The sequence below is a fragment of the Euprymna scolopes genome, chromosome 27 (assembly GCF_053919585.1).
Source record: "Euprymna scolopes isolate OS-2025 chromosome 27, ASM5391958v1, whole genome shotgun sequence".
Lineage (NCBI taxonomy): Eukaryota > Metazoa > Mollusca > Cephalopoda > Sepiida > Sepiolidae > Euprymna > Euprymna scolopes.
This window is the reverse complement of record NC_136508.1, coordinates 23,736,111-23,756,461: the sequence shown is the minus strand read 5'-3', so window position 1 is coordinate 23,756,461 and position 20,351 is coordinate 23,736,111. Positions and strand designations below refer to the sequence as shown.

The 20,351-nt window shown below is 39.5% G+C and overlaps 1 long non-coding RNA gene across 1 annotated transcript in view; it reads left to right on the top strand.

The window, feature by feature from the left end:
* Positions 1 to 3,719: 3,719 nt before the first annotated feature.
* Positions 3,720 to 20,351, top strand: part of LOC145248792 (uncharacterized) — a 59,182-nt gene continuing 42,550 nt past the window's right edge. Inside the window, exon 1 of the long non-coding RNA XR_013863400.1 lies at positions 3,720 to 3,861. This is a non-coding gene — a long non-coding RNA (uncharacterized LOC145248792). The remainder of the gene's footprint in view (positions 3,862 to 20,351) is intronic.

The window sequence follows — 20,351 nt, the reverse complement described above, 5'->3', positions numbered from 1 at the left end:
CTTGATTCCAGTAAAGCAACTGGCCCTGACGGCATTCAAATTATAGTGTTGAAAAAGCTTCAACCAGAACTTGCCCCCATACTTACAAAACTGTTTAAGCGTTGCCTTAAGGAGAAGTGCTTCCCAACACCCTGGAAAACTTCATCAGTATGCCCTGTATTTAAGAATTCAGGTGAAAAGTCAGCTCCTTCTCAGTACAGATCAATAAGTTTCCTGTGTGTCATGAGTAAGCTGCTGGAATCCATATTAAATAAAGAAGTAGTCAACCACCTCAGCAGAAATAACCTTCTTAGTGACACGCAATATGGTTTCCGCTCTGCAAGATCTAAAGCAGATGTGCTAACAGTTATCTATATAATTATAAAACTCAAATGATCTTGTAACAATGTATGTAACCCACTTTCTGGTTTACAACATCGGATTGCGCATGTGCGCATGACCTGCGCACTGAAATATTAACATTATTATTTCGAAATTATTATTTAACATGGGAAGAGTGGGGTTTAAAATAACAAACGCAATACAGAAATGAACGATGTAAAAAAAAAAAGCAGATATATCAAAATTTGAATTTTACTATAATAAGTATTATGGTATCTGTTCAGTGCACATTTACCTATAAGTATGGCAAACCACTTATAATTCAGTAATTGTAAAAAATTTTTCAAAAATAATCAATTATAATAAACAGAACACTTCATAGAAATCTATCTATATTCTTTTTTCATTTTAATATACTTTCATAGAAATGTTTCTGTTATGTCAAAAAAAAACTATTTTCTTTACGTTACAGGTGTCACGCTCATACATGAATTCCATAGCTAATATAAGTAGTCTAGTATCTTATAGGATTAGTGAATCTCTCGACAAAGGCTTCCTTTCTAGGGCAATTCCTCTTGACTTATCAAAACCCTTCGATAAGGTATGGCATAAAGGCCTACTTCACAAGATTTCCAGCTACGGTATAACTAGAAATGTTTTCTCAATCATTAAATCATTTCTCTCTGATAGGCTCATAAGAGTAGTGGTTGATGGGCAGAAATAAGAGGCCCACAGTATTAATGGTGGAGTCCCTCAGGGTTCCATCCTGGGCCCAACTCTCTTCCTGGTCTACATCAATGATCTCCCCAAACACATAGTTAAATCATTCGTTGACATCTATGCTGATGACACGATCACACATCAAAGGCCGTAAATGACAAAGTTCACTCTGATTCTCTCTCCTCTTATCTTGAGTGTGTGGTACAGTGGGGGAAGAGGTGGCTGGTTACTTTTGCTGCATCTAAAACCAAGCTCCTATCTTTACATCATCAACACTCTGATCCCCATTTGGCATCAATTGAAATGGATGGCTCTCGTCTAGGAGAGGCTCCATGTTTTGATAATCTTCTGGGCTTGACCTTTACTCCTGACCTGAAATGGAACACGTACATCAAGTCAGTTGTCAAGGTATCTGGAAAAATGGTAAGATGCTTCTACCGCACCAGAAGCTATCTCACTGCTGATGCAGTTCTCTATCTATATAAAAGCCAAGTACGTCCAAGGATGGAGTACTGCTGCCACATCTGGCCAGGAGCTGCTAAAAACAGCATATCCAGCCTTGACTTAAGGGGGCGGTTTGTCAGGAATTTGTTTATGTTGGATTTGAAGACATCCAAGTTGTAGTCAGGTGGGAAACAGGCAAACGGAAGAGAGTTCCACAGTCGTGAACTTCTGAGAAAGAAGCTCTGTTCATGGAATCTACGTTTTGATTTAGGCACAGATAAAGAGTGAGGAAAATTATTTACAGTAGTTTCAGCCAGATGGGTGTTTCTTGTGAAAAATTGGCGAGGGGGAACGAGGGATTAGAGCTCAGATGAGCATTTGCCATGGAAATAACGATAAGACAAAGACAGGCTCACAACGTCTCTTCTGTGGGAGAGAAGCTGAAGGGAAGAGAAAAGGGCATCCCCCACTAAACCACGAAGTCTATTTTGTACTCTGTCAAGGCAGGATATGCTGTTTTTAGCAGCTCCTGGCCAGATGTGGCAGCAGTATTCCATCCTGGGATGTACTTGGCTTTTATATTTTGAGTACAAAATAGACTTCATGGCCTTTTCTCTTCCCTACAACCTCTCTCCCACAGAAGAGATGTTGCGAGCCTGGTTTTGTTTTATCGTTACGTCCATGGAAGGTGCTCGTCTGAGCTCCAATCTCTAGTCCCCCCTCACCAATATTTCATGAAAAACACCCGTCTAGCTGAAACCACTGTCAATAATTTCCCCCATTCTTTATCTGTGCCTAAATCAAAACATAGATTCCATGAAGAAAGCTTCTTTCTTAGAAGTGCACGCCTGTGGAAATCTCTTCCGTTTGCCTGTTTCCCACCTGAATACAACCTGAATGTCTTCAAGTCCAACATAAACAAATTCCTGATGAACCGTCCCCTTAAGTAATACACTTTATCAAATGTCCAATACTAACGATTACTATGACACTGTCCCATTGATTACTGTACACGCCATAATCCTTATCCCCGAGTGGCTCCGGGCCTTGATAAGTGGTGACTACCACGTAAAAAACAAAAAAACTTAATGGCATCCCTTTATATATATTCCCAAAGATTTTCATCTTGTGCTATTTTCCCCTTCATACATTGTCCCATTTTTACATATCCTCCTCAATCTTCCCTTATGAATGGTTAAAAACTCTATCAATTAATTCACATATAAAGTACGCCCAAGAATGGAATACTGCTGCCACATCTGGCCAGGAGCTGCTAAAAACAGCCTATCATGCCTTGACAGAGTACAAAATAGACTTCGTGGCTTAGTGGGAGATGCTCTTTTCTCTTCCCTGCAACCTCTCTCCCATAAAAGAGACGTTGCGAGCCTATCTTTGTTTTATTGTTACGTCCATGGCAAGTGCTCGTCTGAGCTCCAATCTCTAGTCCTCCCTCACAAATCTTTTATGAAAAACACCCGTCTAGCTGAAACCACTGTCAAAAATTTTCCTCACTCTTTATCTGTGCCTAAATCAAAACGTAGATTCCATGAACAAAACTTCTTTCTTAGAAATGCACGCCTGTGGAACTCTCTTCCGTTTGTCTGTTTCCCACCTGACTACAACCTGGATGTCTTCAAGTCCAACGTAAAACAATTCCTGACGAACCGCGCCCTTAAGTAGACATTTTTATTAAAACCCCACACTAACGTACTGTACATGCAATAACCCTTATCCCTGAGTTGCTTCCGGGCCTTGATAAGTAGTGATCACCTTGTAAAAAAAAAAAAAAAAATTGGTGCCTATGTTTTCCCGGATTTTTAAAAAATTTATTTACAAATATTAATTCATTCGATATTTATGGAGAATTTATTCGGCAATATTCAATATTTGGGTGCACCATTATTGTGATGTTTAATTTGCAGTATATTTCAATTTAATTTTTAGTTTAATTTTATGATTTGTTTCTTGCAAAAATATATATACCCTCTCTGAAAAAACAGGTCAAACTAGCTGATAAAATGTGTAAGCCTTCTGGGGAGCTAACCGCTTCAATATAATTGCAGAAATATATAGTGAGAAAACACGGAACATTTTGTATATTGAATATACTATATTCATAATTTTTTAATGGTAGGAAGTAAAATATGTTTTTCTTTTTTGGAGATTTTTTTGTTTTGAATTAGCGGTTTTTGAAAATTTCAGACGCCAAAAGTTAAAAATGTAGCGATTTTCTGGAGATTTCTTTCCTCTGATCTCGCGAGTTTTTAAAATCTCAGTTGGCAACATTGGGTGCAATCCTTAATGGCGGACGGCGACTGGTTGAATGGGAGAAGACCGCGAAGTTTAAATTGTACACGGCCAGGCAGACGAACTAAGGTGAATACCCCCTTTATAATTATTATCAATGAACGATGAAAGAATCGGTTTCTCTCTTAATTTTCCTTGTGTATTGTTCGAGTATCGTTACTTCCTTTCGATCGTTGTCTGATTGTCTCTGCTCTCTTTTGTTACAGTTTTCACGGTGAATTAAGGAAGTTAATTGCGAAATAAAATTCCTTAGCACATCTGTATGAAAGCCTTAAGCCTTGTCCTTTCTTTTACCCACGGCCGGGTACAGTTAGATTAAGATATCATTTGTTTATTTAATTGTTCGATGAAAGTACAGAATAGTTAACAAAACCCCCCTTTCACCACATGGGAAGAGTTATTTATTTTTTTCTGTAAGAGACGTCTCCCCAAACTGCTTTCGCATTTTCTTGCTCACAAACCCCTATTCCGAAGCGGGCCAATATCAGTGCGCCCCCCTTTTTTTTTCTTGTTTAATGTTTAACAAATTTCAAACTGATATAAATTTATGCACAATAAAAATAAATAAATTAAAACAAAAATCATTTTCCTTATTTCGAAGTATTTAATCAAGCAAAAAATTCAATTTTTAATTTGATTACTAAATTTAAAAAGCTATTCTAGTAAATTACCTAATAATTTAATGAGCAAAATTTTAGTAAAAACTGAATTAAACTTGAACATAGTATTAAAAAAAATAGCTTGGTTGAAAAAATGTCCAGATATTCGGAATGTGAGCGAGAAGGAAACAAATGTAGTTCAGGGGAACGTCTCCTACAGGAGAACCATTTTTTTTTTATTTTTTTTTTTTTTTTAACATGTGGCTTCTAATTTCACGTGTTCAAATATCCGCCTTCTCCCATCTGTATTTAAAACCAAAAAAAAAAAAAAAATGTAAAATAAATTGAAATAAACAATTTTTGTTTTGAATGACCTCACCTCCTCCTCAAATGTTTGCAGTGTTTCTATGTGTTGTTAAATGTTTAGTACTCCTGCAGTTTATTGGCCGTTCTATTTTTCAGAAATTCAATTACATTGAATAAATTTTATGCTCTTTCCAAAAAACGAATATAATATCTTAGACAAACTTTCTTTTTTAATTCACGCCCCCCCATTTTGAAATGTCTATTAAAAAGTAAATAATTAATTTACACACCAAAGTTTTATATATCACAAATTGAAGATCAATAAATAATATATTCAAATTTAAAACAAAATACGAAGTGTTTTTTAGAAATTAACCTGTGAAGTCCGAAGTTTAAAACTTTTTTTTTTTAATGAAACCTTGGTCCTTGCTCGTTTAAGGGGGGGGGTGAATTAGGAGCTGAATTACATTTTTCGAGTTGTTATAAGCTTGGAAAGACAGGGGGTGGAATTATTCAATATTTTTTTACGCATTCGTAAGGTCAGTTTCTGACACACCTACTAATTTACATAATTTGATATTCTCTAACAGACTAAATATATTTTTGAAACACATTACTTAATCAAATTAATTAGTCTGAAATATTTTAATAAACTGAATTAATTCAGAAATTATAAAATCATAAAACAATGGCAGTACACAGACATTTTGTGAGTCTTTCTAATGGAGTACTTAATAAAATTCTATTTTTATTATAAAATCTGTGAAATTGTTTAATTTATTCATGATGTAAATTTTGGGTGAAGTCAAACTCTTTGAAGGGACGAAATTTCTCTCGTTTCGGTAAAGTTATCTCCCTTGAGTCGATCGGCAAGAGCGTTTTGAATTATTGGAAACGGCGTGAATTAATGTTTCAACACTAACATAAATATTACCCGCGATTAAAAGAACCCGATTATTAAAATTGTATTAATGAGTTAAATCAGAGTTTAAGTCTGAAAATCTAAAAAAAAAAAAAAAAATATCGATCATTTCAAGAAATCCTTAATAATTTTAATCACATTTCATTTTTTTTTTTTTAAATTGTTCCCCGAATATTTTACAAAAAATAATTTGAAATATTTTAATGCCATTATCGCGACCAAATCTTAACAGTCTTATAAATGTTGTGAAAAATAAAATTATGATTAAAAATCATCTGCTTTTCAGGGGTGTCTGGGAAGCAGCTACACTATAACATTTGGATATGAATTTAACAGCAAAAAAAAAAAAAAAAATCTTTTAGATTTCACTAAGAAATAATCGCCATTTTGATTTGAATAAATATATTTTCATTAAAAAAACACACACACAACAGATTTGTATTTATGTTCAATAAATTATAAAATTAAAACGATTTTTTTAAAATGAAAATCTAATTTTATAAATAATTTTGTTTTTAATTTACGTGATTTTAAGCCATTGTTGAACCAAACATTCTGTTCATAGAAATATCCCAAAAGAAATGTTTTTAAAAAATCACGTTGTCTATGTATTTTATTATTGAATAATTCCAAGGATGGAGTGCTGGGGCCACATCTGGGCTGGAGCTGCTAAAAACAGCCTATCCTGCCTTGACAGAGTGCAAAATAGACTTCGTGGCTTAGTGGGAGGTTCCCTTTTCTCTTCCCTGCAATGACGTTTGTTTTTTAATAAGTTATTTTGTGAAATATTGCAGTTTATGTTAATGGTAAACAAAAACTTTGGTTATGAATTGGTGGCCCTGAAAAGGGCCGTTTGTCATTTATGCAACTAAACTTTTACGAGCTGTCGTCTGTTTCCATCATGAATCAGACGAAGTGACTTTTTCTTTATCTTTCTTCATTTCTTCGTGTTGACTTTTGCTTCTTCGCTTCGACGAGTAAGACATTTTTCTTTATATTCGGCAATTTCTTACAGGCCTCTTTTGCGTTGGAGGACGATTTTTATTCTGTAAGCTTCCATTTGTGGATTCCTTATTAATTTTCTCTTCTGTTTTGGCCCTTTTAAAGGATTTGGGTAGCTTCCAGTTCAAATAGATTCAGAAAGTTTTCTGATTGGCCCAAAATTATTACTTTTTTTTTTTTTTTTTTTTTTTTAGGATAGTGATGCGCAGACGATATGCGCACAAATGCATTTTTTTTCACTTCCATTTTGTACGTCGATGTCTACACATCGACGTACAAATCTCACATCAACAAAATAAAATATTTTATTCGTGAAATTTTGAAATAATAAAATTATGCAAATGGTGTTTTATTTGACGAAAATGCAATATTTCACTAAACAACGTATCTAAAAATTAAAAGCGTTTCTTGTATGTATTATTTATATTATTGAAACTACTACTCCCATCTTGGATGTTATAAAAAATGTTTTAGCATCCGATGGGAACATATAGCCTGAATAATCTATACACTACAAATTATTGATCTACATGGAAACTGATTTAAATTCTTAAAATTTCTCTACACTTTGTAGGGTGAGCTGTTATGTCGATATATTGTGGAAGCGTATTGCAATATTTTATATATAATTTGTCTCGGCTTAAACGTCCTCCATTTTGAATATCTCTTTCCTCAGTATGCTTACCATCCTACGTTTTCAATTAAATTATTTCCACTTATTTCTCGCTCTCCTCCTGTCCCCCCTCTCCTCTCTCTCTCTCTCTCTCCTCTCCTCTCTCTCTCCTCTCCTCTCTCTCTCTCTCCTCTCCTCTCCTCTCTCTCTCTCTGTTTCTAGATAGATAGATTAAGTAGAAATAATTTAATTGAAAAATGTAGATGACTTTTTCAAATTTGAATGCCTACACGTCCAAGTTTGTAGAGGTTGACAAAAGCTCCATTTTTAGATGTGGTAAAAATCCAGCTACTAATGAATGGACCCCTTTAATTTGGAGCAATAAAGAAAATTGTCTCAGTCTAGAAGGATATCACTGTCACTGACATAAAAAAGATAATATGAAGGATGGTATCAGAACAGATTTGCTTATAGGTTAATAATTTCTCTCTGTTACGAAATGCATACGAGATCTCATGCGAATACATCGTTAAACGTTTCAGTGGCGCGTACAGTTGCTACTGTACACCCACGCAATTTTCGCGATCGTAAAAGCTAGAACTCGTCTTGTTTTCGCTGATGTGGTTGGAAGCAAAGGGATGTTGTCTTTTCAGGCAATCACATTGGAAGGAAAGAGAATATAAAAACATTTTCCCTAACTGCTATCGCTGAAGCGAAACGTTGTAAGACAAACATTGAAAATGATGACAGAAATCCTAATATTCTAAATAAGAAATTCGTACATAGTTAATCAAGGGAGATAATTCTGAGGTAAGAAAAAATATAAATTAAGTCCCTTTGTAGGTGTGATTTCACACAAACTTCACGTAATAAATCTATAAACAATCTCACAATTCTTGGCTTTTTGGCCAAGATGAAAGTGTAGTATCTGTTCCGGCAGATGCTGCACTTAAGATAATTTGTACCAGTCAATGGAGGGGAAACCCTCTATACTGGGACAATTATTATTTTTGGTAACCAGAGTGCCCCCTTTTTGCCTACTTTTAGGGGAGCTGGTTTTTACCTCACATTAAAAACGGCCTTGTGCCTAATTTGCTCAGTGGGGGAGCAAATAAATACCATCTCACAAATTATGTTATGAAAATATTTTTAAATGATGATGATGATCATCATCATCATCATCTTGTATGAATCTAAAGATTTTATTGTTGGCATTGGTTTCTCTGATATTTTTTTAATGAGATTTTTTTCTGGAAAAACATCGAGTAGTTATGGGAGAGACCCCGCAAAAAGTTGACAACATCCTAAGTAAAAGTGATATTTGTGCAACGTACTGGATTCGAACTAGGAACACGCAGATCATCAGTCAATAACCACTAAATCCCCATTAACTCCCATGACATCAAATGACCTTATTATTTTCAAGATCTAAAGACAGAGAATCAGTAAAATTTTGATCACCAATGTTTTTTGATGTGTTGCCATAGACGGTTGTGTCGTCTGTATCTTATTAATATAATGGCTGTGTTATACAACAAATTTGGGAGTAATGTAAATTATATGTAATTAAATTTAATTACAGGAGATGAAACCAGACATTTTTCCTAAGCGAAACTGACATGGGCCGACCACTTCCCTAGACGAGTTCATAATTAAAGGATACTCTGACTAAACATCTAAATCTGACCCCCAAAATCGCCATGGGAATGGAATATGTGCCTACATTAAAGATGGCTTTCCGTATGGTAAGGATATCTCCAGTGAAGACCCTAATTTACTTTATATGTGCTTCCGGGTTGCACTTGCTTACACCACCGCATTTATATTTGCCCTCTATCGCCCTCCACAACAGTGGAGTTACTATCTTTAAGAGCATAGCTGAGAAAATTGATCACATCTTGTCTGCTCATCCTTCGGCTAACATCCACATTTGTGGTGACTTCAATGTCCACAATGTGGAATTGCTGACCCACTCAAACAAGACAGATGATGAGGGATGTTCTGTCATGATTTCGCCATTGCCTATGACCTCACCCAGGTTGTTCACGAACCCACCCATGTGTCCGATACTTCCGGTCAGTACGCTTGCCTTCTAGACCTTTTTCACTCAACTTCCCCTGAGCTATGTTCATGTTCCGTTCTGTCTCCTCTGGGATCTTCTGACCACTCGGTTGTATCAGTTAAGATAAAAACGAAATGTAATAAGTCTTCAGATGTACGTCTCCACCGTACTGTATATCAATACTCTATGGCTGACTGGGGTAGCTTCTGTACATTTATATCTGATCTACCCCAGCATCCCGTTTAAAAAGGATGTGTCCTCTATAGTATCAGACCTAACCGAATGGTTAATTGTAGGCATAGATCGATTCATACCATGAAAAAAATTCCAACAAAAACTTAACAGCCAGCCATGGGTTCTCTCCAGAATGTGCTGCTGCCATCGTGCACAAAAATCACTTTTTCCATAGTTACCAACATAATAAATGTACTTAGATTAAAGCTGCTTTCAGGACTGCCAGCAACCACTCTAAAAGAGTAATAAAAATGCAAGAGAGCTATATGCTCAGTCCGTTTAATCCAAAGTAGCTGAGCAGCGGCTTGGTTCCCACCAGTTTTGGCTAATAGCAAACAGGATCCTGAACGGAAACATGCGTTCTATCCCAACCATCATCAATGGACCTGAGCTCATCTCATTAGCGTCAGACAAGGACAAACTATTTTCAAAGAACTTTGCAGCTAATTCTACCCTATGCGACAATGGGTATCAACTCCCCATATTTCCTCCTATAACAGACAACACACTATGCAACTACAAATATCTGTGCATGAGGTCACCAAGCTACTCAAGAACCTTGATTCCAGTAAAGCAACTGCCCTATCTGGCATTCCAATTATAGTGTTGAAAAAACTTCAACCAGAACTTACTTAAAAAACTGTTTAAGCGTTGCCTCAAGGAGAAGTGCTTTCCAACACCCTGGAAAACCTCATCAGTATGCCCTGCATTTAAGAATTTAGCTGATAAGTCCTCTCCCTCTCAATACAGACCAATAAGTTTCCTGTGTGTCATGAGTAAGTTGCTGGAATCCATATAAAATAAAGAAGTCAACCACCTCAGCAGAAATAAATTTCTTAGTGACGTGCAATATGGTTTCCGTTCTGCTAGATTTACAGCAGATGTACTAACGGTTACATCTAATAGGATTAATGAATCTCTCGACAGAGGCTTTGTTTCTAGGGCAATTGCTTTTGACATATCAAAGGCCTCCGACAAGGTATGGCATAAGGGCCTACTTCACAAGATTTCCAGCTACGGTACAACTGAAAATATTTTCTCAATCATTAAATCATTTCTCTCTGATAGGCTCATAAGAGTAGTGGTTGATGGGAAGAAATCAGAGGCCCACAGTATTAATGCTGGAGTCCCTCAACTCTCTTGCTGATATACCAAAATGATCTCCTCAAACACATACTTAAATCATTCGTTGGCATCTATGCTGGTGACACGACCATCTATGGCAACACATCAAAGGCCGTAGATGAAAAAGTTCTCTGATTCTTTCTCCTCTGATCTTGAGCGCGTGATACAGTGGGGGAAGAGGTGGCTGGTTACTTTTAATGCATTTAAAACCAAGCTCCTATCTTTGCATCATCAATGCTCTGACCCCCATCTGGCATCAATTAAAATGGATGGCTAACGGAAGCTCCATGTTTTGATAAACTTCTGGGCTTGACCTTTACTCCTGACCTGAAATGGAACACGTACATCAAGTCAGTTGCTAAGGTCGCTGGAAAAATGGTAGGATCCTTCTACTGCTCCAGGAGATATCTCACTGCTAATGCAATTCTCTATCTATATAAAAGCCAAGTATGTCGTACTGCTGCCATATCTGGTCAGGATCTGCTAAAATAGCCTATCCTGCCATGACAGAGTACAAAATAGGCTTCGTGGCTAAGTGGGTATGCCCTTTTCTCTTCCCTGCAACCTCTCTCCTACAGGAGAGATGTTGCGAGCCTGTCTTTGTTTTATCGTTACTTCCATGGCAAGTGCTCGTCTGAGCTCCAATCTCTGGTCCCTCCTCGCCAATCTTCCATGATAAATACCCGTCTAGCTGAGAGCACTGTCAAAAATTTTCCCCAATCTTTATCTGTGCCTAAATCAAAACGTAGATTCCATGAACAAAGCTTCTTTCTTAGAAGTGCATGCCTGTGGAACTCTCTTCCATTTGTCTGTTTCCCACCTGAATACAACCTGGATGTCTTCAAGTCCAACATAAACAAGTTCCTGATGAACCGCCCCCTTAAGTAAGACACTTTATCAAATCTCCAATACTAACGATTACTACGATACTACTCCATTGATTACTGTACATGCAATAATCCATATCCCCGAGTGGCTCCGGGCCTTGATAAGTGGTGACTACTCTGTAAAAAAAAAACAAATAACTGTTAACTGCCTAAAAAGAATTTTTTTTTTCCAGTTTTTTTATATACTAAAGTAAAGTAAAGTAAGATCTATTCTCACAGTAAACCGGAAAAACAAAATTGGGGGGAAAAAAGATGACAAAAAAAATGTGGGAGAGGGTCTTGCTCGTGCACGTCTATCTTTCATTAAAAACGTATTTTCCAAATGACGCCTAGAAGTCAGACTGTAGACGAATTTCTACATTTCAATGTGTTTTCTGAGTAGTATATGTTGCAATATGTTTGGCTCATAATGTGGCTAAAAATTTATTTTCATAAAATTTTACAATCAAATTTTATAAAAATTTGACACAAGGCCGAAAATGGGGGAATGGAAGGGGTTGGTCTTCACAAACACATCCATCAGCGTATATGTCCCTCATCGGTTACTATAGAAACAACATACGATGAGATCCTACTTAAAACCCATATAGAAAGGAAGGTGGGTAAGGGGAATAAAAATTTTATACACAAAAATAAAAATGGAAAGATATTTACAGTGTTAGTAACAAAAGACCCCCCCCCACAACATAACTGTGGCAGATTTGCCAGTCAAAAAGGTGATGCTGGCCCGAATGCTTTATTAACAACACATCTTAGGAAAATTTCGAAAGGGAACCCACATCTATGGCAAATCACGCAATCAGTCACCTAATTGGGGGAGAGAACTGGGGTTAAAAAAATAAACTGGACAAACTGAAAACGAGGCCTCATGATCACTATCAAACTGGTCCTTACTCTGATTTTAACAGTGATTAAAAAGGTGTCAAAGCTGACGTTCGTTTTTGTTACCCATTATTCTTTAGCCTGGGGCATGTCCAAATATCAATCAATCCTTGCTGTATTCACTCGACAAACACGTGCAACAGACATCCACCTTTCAACAAAGTCAGACGAAGAGAGTCTAACCCTCTCGGCCTTAATACGAACCTTCAAATGATAACGGAAGATTTGTATAAGTCCTCAGATCTGTAGACCACTTTTATACGTGTTTCAAATCACACCTCTCGAGGTGCAGCTAGCAAGGTCAAAAACGTGATAGGAAAATAAATGAAGGCATGACATAAAGTCTCGACCTTGTCGCAGCACCATTTACAAATAGGCAAAATTTCCAAGCAGCTGAGTGAAGTCTTATGCAAATACAGAAGAGTATCTGACAGGATAGGAAGAACTGATAGACAGTAAATGAAGATGGGATCGATGTGTGAATTGCACACCTCCGCTTTCCCCTTTAATGAAAGGTTTCTGCTGATCCATAGACTAGCTGCAGACAGGACCACTTTCAGATCCTCTGACCAATTTTTCTCCAGCTCCAGAACAGAACCAAATGCCAACTATCTTCCAAGGCCAATTGCTCCAGCTAAACAGCTCCTGAAGGGGGCACCCCTCCAGGCACCGATGTGCAAACCTGAAGACTTGTCACAGTTAATTTTGGCCCCTATTACCGTTATATACAATCTGATTTCTAGGCCGACGACACTAATCTCAGCATTGCTTATTACAAACATTGTTACATCGTCAGCATAGTACTTTACCAGGGAAGAGGCACCTGGCAAAGTAATTCTGTGTAGGACTGGATTCACCCTTTGTCTGTGCAGGAAAGGTTCCCTGATGATCGTGATAAGCTGAAGGGCCGTCTGCTGTCAAAACAGCCCCCAAGTAACGATGGATTTGGACTGATCTAAATTAATCACCGCAATCTTAGTGGCAACTTTTTCTATCATCAAACGTATTGTATGCAAGTTATGCTGGATTGCCCTGCTTTTCATGGTACCCTACCATCTTTGCTTTTGTATAACAACTTCACGACACCCATAGTAAAGTATTGAAGATTGAGCCATTCTTAAACCATTAGTTAAATAAAACTGTCGGCAAGGGAACAAAGATGTGTGACAACCTCAAATACACTTCCTAGCATTCTTTTTAACGTAGCCCTAATCACAAAAGCTTGGTGCTCCTTTTTAGGAAGGGAGGTAAGCTGAGCCTTGATTATATTAAAGCTAGCACTATCCCCCTCCTCCACTACCCGATCTAATATAGATTCTTGTGTCACGTTATCTGCCCTAGATTCTAGATTGAGTTATTTGCTAACACTGGCAGAAAAGGACCTAATGGTTTCCTAAATTTTGATTCACAACTTATTCCCCATTATAGCCCCCATCAATTCCTGCTGTAGGGTTAGTAATAGCCCGTCATGGTAGCCCTCTGCATCGAACAATGATATGTTGAGCTTTGAATAACCAACTAATCTAGGCTTAGGTCTATCTAAGTTTATCTGTACATGAAGAACTCTGTGATCTGAATACGCTATATTGTGAAAACTTGGACAATTCAATGCTCCTAGGTCGACTCACTTAACTAGGAACTCAAGAGTTGTACCGCACTGGAGTCGTGCCTACATATACAAGTCCACACTAAGTCATGAGGCTTTTCATTTTGGAATTTGTCAAAAGATCGAACTTATCCATTAACTCACAAAATAAAATTGCATCGCGATCTCTGTTAGTTCCCCTAGAAGGTAACCCAAATCGATTTAAATCGGCATCCAGTGCAGCCAAATGGTCATCTTGAATAAGGTGGGTTTTTTGAACGCAACAAATATCCACTCCAAGATGGTGCAAGTCCAGGCTCAAGCGAAATTTTTGCAAGTTGGCCTTTAGCCTTCGGACATTCAAACTAGCAAGCTTGATATCCATGATGGTGTCTTAGGGTTGGAAACCAAAAACAAACATCGTGGTCATTAGTATGTTGACGGCTCTCGTGATTCAATAGGTGGAGCTGGTGATGATTGTTTTCTGGAGTACCTATGGCTGGGCTTTTCTTTGTAAAGTGGGTGATTGCACTTTTAGTTTTTTCTTCAGATCTTTTAGTTCCAGGAATTATTTGCCTCCAGGGCCTTTTTTTTTTTTTTTTTTTTTTTTTTTTTTTTTTTTTTTTTTTGTGACATTTTTTCACATGCTCCTTCTTTTTAATTTTATCTAGAGCTAGTCTTCCTTTTACAAGTTTATCTAGTCTTCCTGAAGTTTTTTTCCTGGCAATTATTACCCATACACTAAGTCATGAGGCTTTTCATTTTGGAATTTGTCGATAAGATTGAACTTATCCATTAACTCACAAAATAAAATTGCATCGCGATCGCTGTTAGTTCCCCTAGAAGGTAACCCAAATCGATTTTACCCGGCAACTATTACCCACTCATTGTCTTTTCTAGTTGAATTAGCTTGGTTAAGGTTGGGGAATTCTGTTAGGTTGTCTTTTTAGGGGGTCGAAGCTGATGATGATAGTGCTGGTTTTATGGGTATCCCGACCTTAGTGGACCCTTCCATTGTTTTGGGGGTTCACAGTTGGATCTGCAGTCTTTTTTTTTTTATTTCTGTGGGCATTCGTTATTTCCAGGTAATAGGGGATTTCATTAAACGATTGTTTGTCCAGAATGAGTTCAAATGTCCATGTAAAGAGGTGCTCGTCACAGGCTATTTTCGTTATTTCTCCATATTTCATAAGAAAAACAGCAATGTGTTCCCCTTCCAAGTGAAAGGGAAATACAGAGATGGAGATCCTTCATCTCTCCAAATACTCTATTTAGAAGAATGTAATCCGGCATGATAATTTCTTGTAAAGAGAGCTCAATACAGTTCTCTGCTGTCATGAAAATGGTGTTCCATGTGTGGAAGTCTTTACATTTAACAATTCTGGTCAGCCGTATCCCTGTTGTTTCGAGTAATTTTACGATTAATTCACTTGTAGAATTAATGACCTTTTTGGTTTTTTTGTCTAAGACACAAACTTGTAGAGTTTGTTTGGAGATCTTTTCTAATTTAAGTAAGTAAATAAGAAAACCCTTTTGGGTAACAAGATGTTTAAAAGACCTTAATACGAACCTTCAAATGATAACGGAAGATTTGTATAAGGTCGAGATAAGCTGAAGCCTCAGATCTTTTTTTTTTTTTTTACATAGGCATCACCGCTTATCAAGGCCAAGAGGCCACACGAGGATAAGGGTTACAGAGTTTACAATAGAAATTGGACAATATAGTAATCGTTAGTAATGGAAATTCTGTATATTTGTTAACAAGTGGGACGTCTCATCCAGAACTTGTTTACGTTAAACTTGAAGACAACCATATTGTAGTCAGCTGGAAAGCAGGAAAATGGAAGCCAATTCCACAGGCGTGCAGTTCTAAGAAAGAAGCTTTGTTCATGGAATCTACGTTTAGGTTTAGGCACAGATAAAGAGTGGTGGTGGGGTAATTATTGATAGTGTTTTCAGTTAGACGAGTGTTTGTTTTGAATGTTTGGCGAGCGGAGACCATAGATTGGAGCTCAGTCGAACACTTTCCATGAAAATAATGATACAGCAGAGACAAATTCGCAACATCTCTTCTGTGAGATAGAGGTTGCAGGGAAGAGAAAAGGACATCTCCTATGAGGCTACAAATCTATTTTGAACCCTATCAAGGCAGGACAAGTTCTTTCTAGCAGCTCCTGCTCAGATGTGGCAACAGTATTCCATCCTTGGACATACCTAGCTCTTCTATAGATAGAGAATTGCATCAGCAGTGAGATATCTACTGGATCGATAGACAACATTTATACATGTGTTCCAAATCACACTTCTCATCACAGCTAACAAGGTCAAAAACATCTTCATCCATCAGTTGTTGGTGTCCAATTTCTACAGACATTGATAGGAACTAGAGTAAGTTCAGTATGCGGACAGTTAATTATTGTGGCTGTTACCGTTTCATACAATCTGATTTTTATGCTGATGACACTAATCTCAGCATTGCTCATGACAAGCACTGTTACATCATCGGCATAGGCGGAGTACTTAACCACGGAAGAGGTGCCTGGCAAAGTGATTCTGCGTAGGACTGAATTCAGCCTCAGCTTGTGCAGAAAAAGTTCTAACACAAGCACATAGAGCATAGGTGATAAAAGGTAACCCTGACAAATAGATCGTGATACGCTGAAGGGTCTCGATCTTTTTCCATTTACTTCTACCATCAGCGTGGGGTTTGCATAAAGAAGATAAACCGACGAAGGAAATTGCAGGACAAAACAGCCCCCAAGTAACATATTTCCAGTCATAGCCCTATTAAATTCCTGCTGTAGAGTAAGTAATAACCTGTCACGATAGCTCTCCATGGTACCTACATTAGGGTGTGTCACACTCAGCTCCGAAGTCAGCTGGGGAGAGGACGCTGACGTTATGTGCCATGCTCAAGGTGGTCAGGTTTTTCATATCCTGACCTTCTCTCACAATGCCGCCGACATCCAAAGGATAAATTAATTTTATGGCCCTGTAGAGTGACGGATGGACCAACATTGGGACCCGTCCCTTGCATTGTTTTGACAGTTCGTCAAGAGAAGGGTCATTTTTTTCACCTGTTCAATTCCCGGAAACACCCCTTCAGCGGCCAAGTTGGTCTTGTAGGCCTCTGGAGTTCTGACAAAAGTTATTAGGAGTGGGGCGTTTGGGAAATTTGAGGGGATATTTACATCTTTCCCCTCTGTTTATAATCGAGCAGAGGTTTTAAGTTTTTCCTCTGCTGATGGGAAATGTCTGTGGCCACAGGTAGAGGGTGTACATAACATAGTTCCTCAGGGGCAAGGACTTTTAATCTGGGTGGTCTGCTAGAGGCAGAGGAGTCTCTCCCCTCCCTCGGTTCATTCTTTTCCTTTTCTTTTTGGGGTGCCATGTTTGTTGTTGGTGCGGTGTCTGGTGTTGGTGCAGTGTGTGGTTTGGGGGTGAAAGTGGATTTTGTTGTTAGGGGTGGTGTATGTTCACAGGGAGTGGGTGCCACCTTTTCTTCCTTTTTTTCTTCTTTTGTTTTTCTTTTTTATTTTTTCGAATGAACCTGGGAAAGGTGAGGTTGAGTTCCTCTCCCTCTCACTTGTGGATTCATCCTCAAAGGTGCAGTCTTTTCTCCGCTTGATCCCCGTCTCGATTGGTGTGGGGCCGTTGGTTGTGTCTGCTCCTCTAGTTGCTGCTGTAGCTGTTTTTGTTTTCGCTGCTCTTGCTGGTGTCGTTGCTGCTTCTGCTGCACTTGCTGTTGTGGTAGTTGTTGTTGCTGCAGTTGTTTCCGCAGCATTGGCTGCGGTGGCTGTTGTTATTGCTGCATTTGCAGAGGCTGCTGCCTCGATTTTTGGGCTGGTGGTGGGACGGTGGCAGAAGGGATTATGTGCTTCCGTTTTTGTCTCACTACTTTGCTCCATTCTTCCCCCTTGGCCTCCTGGGTGGTTTGGGTTTTCCTTGGTGCTGCAGTTGCAGGGGTTGTTGCCGCCTGTTTTGGCACGGGCGCTGTCTCAGGGGTTGTGACTGCCTTTTGGGTTGTTTGATTAGGGGTTACCCTTTGGGGGCAGCTCCTAGCCATGTGGCCCTGCTTTTGGCAGAACCAGCAGTGTGGACGACGGCCCTCCACTACTACCGTTATGCTGGCGTCTTTGTATGTCAGCAGCGGTGGTATCACTCCAACACCTTCCCTCTTCAGCCTCATTGCTATTGTGTAGCAGCCCAGTTTTTGCACATCACCATACTGGCTGAAGAGGCATCCTAACAGTTCTGCAGGTATTTTGGTTGGCACATTAAATACCTGCATCCGAGTCCTTCTCTTACCCAGGTATTCGGGTATTAGTTTGACTCTCCCATCCTTTATTTCTTGGAGGGAGAGTCTCTCCGCATCGTCCTTGGTGGGTAGGAGGATGTCCCACACGGCGAAGCTCCTCTGGTACAGGTATAGTACCGGGATGTTAAGTTTGTGGAGGAGCCCCGCCATGTCTTCCTTCTTCATCTCCAGGAGGCGGTTTTCCGGTATATCGGAAATGGCAAAGGACAGGACTCTGCCCTCAATCGCCTCCCAGGCACCTGGTATGGATTTTATATCTGCCCCCTCTATGTATTGTCTGTACTTTGTCAGGTACAGGTCTCTATACTCTTGAGGGGACAGTTGTTTTTCTACGGTCTTCCCCCACGCAGACCCTCTTGTTGGTGTTGGTATGGGGTCTTTGGTGGGGTTAGACCGTTTTTGGTCTTTTATGGAGGTCCCCCTGCCTGTTAATTGGCGACGTTTCCTGCCTCCCCAGATTTCTTGGTCTGTCCTTTTGTGGGAGTGTCGCATTTTTTGGGGGCGGCTCCCTTTTTAGTGTCTTTTGGGCCTGATTCTCCTTGGGTAGGGTCTTTTTTGGGAGCAGCTTCCCGTTTTGGGGAGTCGGACTCTTGGGAGTATGATCTTTTTTGTTTGAGGCCATCTACCCCTTCCTCGTTTGTGAAGTCCAGGCAGTATGCCCCCTCATTTTCTTGATCTGCTCCCCTTTTGGGAGAGCAGCCCTCCTGGGAGCGCTGTCCCCTTTATTGTCCTTTTGGTCAGGTACCTCCTCCTTTTTGAGGTCAGAGTGAGATGCTACGACCGATTTTGGTTTTGCTCCCCTTTGGGGGGAAGTCGCCCTCGGGCGGAGCTGTTGTTAAATTTTCCCCCTGCTGGGGAGCGCCTAACGCGGTCATATCCGGGCGGTACGCCCCCGTCAGCGGTTGTTTTTTTTTCTCCTGTTGGGGAGTCGTCCTCTTAGGGACCAGTAGCCCCCTGGCTGGAGGTATCCATATTGGTGGGCCCCTGGCTGAGGGTATCCATATTGGTGGCCACCGGGCTGGGAGTGTCCGTTTTGGTTCCCTCTTTTAAAAAAAAAAATCACTGAAAAAAGTGACGTAGAGTCAGCGTCCGAAGTGGGGAGCCGACTTTGGCACCAAAAAGAAGTGGTGCCAAAAGGCGGCAAGAGGGGAGATAAAACTGAGAGAGGGAGTGGGAAGTTAGTGGAGGAAAGAGAGAAGGTGTTTCCGACCCTCCCTCGAGGGAAGGTCGTAAATTATCAGCTCGGATACCCCCGGGGGGGGGGCAGAGAAAGTGGGGGTGCGGACAGAACTCTACCCAACAAGCTCGTCAGGTGTTCCGGGCATGAGAATGTGTCGCCAGAACAGCACTGCCTCGCGCAGTGTATGTATCAGAACAGATACTACACTTTGATCTGGCAAAAAGAGGCCACAAAAGCTTTTATTTAGTCGTTTCGGCCCCGGCCTTAGTATTATCTACTGCCAAGGCCTTATTTGGGGTCCGAAACCACTTAGGCACCAAGGCCAGTAAGGGAAAGTGGGGAAAAATAGAGGTCTTTGCTAGTCCTAGGCTAGACTTGCATCAGATAGCAAGTACTTTATTATTGCTAGTCCTATCACGCACTATTTGCAACCGCATACATGCTTACCAGGACCTACTTAAAATAACAGCTCCCCAGCTTACGGGATGGCGGGCGACATTCAAGCTGTTTTGAAAAAAAGATAAAAAATAACATATTTACAGAAACAAAAGCAAAAGCATATATACAAACTAAAAGTATTTTTTTTTATTATTATATATGGGGGTGAGATGATGGGGAGGGGGGCAAGTTAGAAAACACCCAAAAAGAAAGAAAAAGTGAACAAATAAACACGATGCCTATGGGGGCAGGTTAGTAAGGGGACCCTCCCTAACAGCCGGTCTGTCGTTTGAAACGCCCACTGTCTTCCGGTCCTCTCCCCCAGGGGGAAGGGGGTGAAAGCAAGCAGGTCGTTCCCTAGAGGGGAGTGGAGGACCTAAGTTATTGTATGCAAAATAACTAGGGG